A 2,516-nucleotide genomic window follows, 5' to 3' on the forward strand; every position below is an offset into this window, starting at 1 on the left:
TCCCCTTTAACTTCTTCTTGCGCAGCCCCTCCACAAACTCATACCACCTTCCAGTATTTTTGCCATTTTTTTTTTATTCTCCAAGAGCATTGCTAAGTCCGGTAGACTGTATCTTTAAGAATTCATTCCCTGGCCTCCGTGTTTCTCCAGACTATCTGAGCTTGTCTTGCAGATGCGCTGCTCCTGCATCAGTATTCCACGGATGGAGCTCCCTCTCCCTCTCCCTGTATGATTGTGTTCCTGTGCAGGGAATAAGATCTGATGTGGCTGTCTACAGGTAGACCAGCATCTCCCCAGAGCACAGCCACCGGAGCAGAGCTTAGCCCCTGATTCCTTACGTTGGATGGACAGGAGAAGAGGAGCGAGAGATGTGCGAACAGGTTTGGTGTGTGTGGGTCTGAACTGTATTTGTGAGAAACAGTATAAAAGAAGAACGCTGGTATCGATTAATATAGTTCACAAATGTCTATGAGCACATGCTCTGAGATGTACTGCCATAAAATGATCACATGACTAACTTGATCCATATAATGCTCTTGAGCATGGTAAAAGTGTGCATTTCAAACTGGTCAAACAGCCTGGTTCCCTGGTTTTACGCCTCTAATCTGACACACATTCGATTGCTTCGGCAAAACATGTTTGCTCAAGCTCTCCAGAACATCACAAGTTTTTATTGATCTGATGCAGTTATTGGCAGGGCGGCATCATCTGTCAGAATTTAAAGTCGTTACCGCTACTGTCAGTTTAATGATCCAGAGACTGCTAGCTTTAAAAAAACACCTCGGTTAGGAGAAGATCATGGTTTGGGTTAAATACTTACTTTGAGAAACATTTTGGCCAATTTGCCAAAATTAGGTGACTTTGTTTACATGACACTAAAAAAAACTAAAAAATTTGCCTTAACCCGACTATAACTGGACAACTGAAGTCCGACTAATGTCTGCCTTGTACAACGACACCTACTGCACGTCTGTCCGTCCTGGGAGATGGATCCCTCCTCTGTCTCTCCCTGAGGTTTCTTCTTCTTTTTCCCCTGCTAAAAGGGTTTTTTAAGGAGTTTTTCCCTGGCCGATGTGAGGGACTAAGGACAGAGGATGTCGTACCATGTACAGTCTGTGAAGCCCTTTGAGGCAAGTCTGTGATTTGTGATTTTGGGCTATATAAATAAAATTGATTTGATTTGATTTAATGTCCCAGTTCTCCAGCTCAGATTAAGACATCCAGATAATGCGATTGGAATAGGATTTTCGCCAGCATGTACAACAAGACAACACATGTGCACATGCTCTGCCTCCTCGCTGGGGTATGACCCCGGAACAAAAACATTCAAGAAAGCTGGTCGCATTAGCCGGTGGCAGTAGCCAGTCGGAGTAGCGGGTCAGTAGCACAGTAGCAAAGAGTCGAACCGAAGACAGGCTACTGTTGTAGCCCTCCAACAGCATCCGGCGTTCTTGTCTGCCCCTCAAAATCACCGTCCATCTTGTTGTTCTTGTTGTTCGAAAATGCCGGTCCCTGCCTTTCTCCACTTGTTTATTATCTGTCACACCGCGGTGAGGGATGTCTTGTCTTGGGTTTTTTGTCTTGTGAAATTACGGTTTTATTTTGAAAAGTAACGTCCGGTTTTATTTTGAAAAGTAACTTCCCTCTCGTTTCAGGTCACTTGCCCTTCCTCCTGTGTCATGGTCTGGTGTCTTCCCTGATTCCTGATTGTTTCCACCTGTGTTCCCCTCCCCGTGTGTATATAAGCTGTGTCCCAATGTCAAGGATCCTTCCTTGGTAGGATCCTTCCTTCAGAGTCGGGTCCTCCGAAGGCAAGGCAAGAGTCCTTCCTTTGACTGGTGTAATGCACAAATGGGACAGCCTTCGGAGTGTGCAGCTGTGCGTCATTGTGTAATTGGACGTCCTGCTTAACTTCAGCGCCGCTCTCGGCCCTTTGGCTAAGATCAAGTGTAGTATCTGTTCTTATCAGTTTAATAAAAAATAAATAAATAAATTCAGCGCCGCAATTTCAAAATCAGTTCACGACATGAATGTGTCTCTGGCATTAGCACTCTGACACATATTTGTGAAAATGGAAGAAGATGCTTTAAGGTTGAATCTCCATGATTTATCAAGTAAAAACCATAAAGTGGATTAAACCTGAATATTTAACTGATCCTGGCTGAATTCGGCCGCTACTTAGTGCCATGAATGCAGCGGCGCATAATTCATCATGGAAATATGTTCTGTGATTTTTTATTTTTTATTTTACAGTAGCCTAGAGTACAATAACAGTTATTTATAAATAACAATAACGGATAATAGCGGACTTTCGGTCCCTGTAAAAACAATAAAGAAATGTATAACTTTCTGAATGGCACAGTTGCACATAGTACATCATCATCGGACACATATAAATTAATAAACAATAACTTTAGCGACTGAGACGGCATTAATTAACTTAACCGGCAATGTATCAAGATGACGTTTATTATCTTTAAGCTTAATATTCTGGCATATGCTTATTCATATGTTTT

The 2,516-nt window shown here is 42.7% G+C and overlaps 1 non-coding gene across 1 annotated transcript; it reads left to right on the top strand.

Moving 5' to 3' along the window:
- The first annotated feature begins 1,915 nt into the window (after positions 1-1,915).
- On the top strand, positions 1,916-2,102 carry LOC131991731 (U2 spliceosomal RNA). The gene has a single exon (XR_009396165.1). It is a non-coding gene; the product is annotated as a U2 spliceosomal RNA (small nuclear RNA).
- Positions 2,103-2,516: the final 414 nt, after the last annotated feature.

Source organism: Centropristis striata, chromosome 18 (genome assembly GCF_030273125.1).
Source record: "Centropristis striata isolate RG_2023a ecotype Rhode Island chromosome 18, C.striata_1.0, whole genome shotgun sequence".
Lineage (NCBI taxonomy): Eukaryota > Metazoa > Chordata > Actinopteri > Perciformes > Serranidae > Centropristis > Centropristis striata.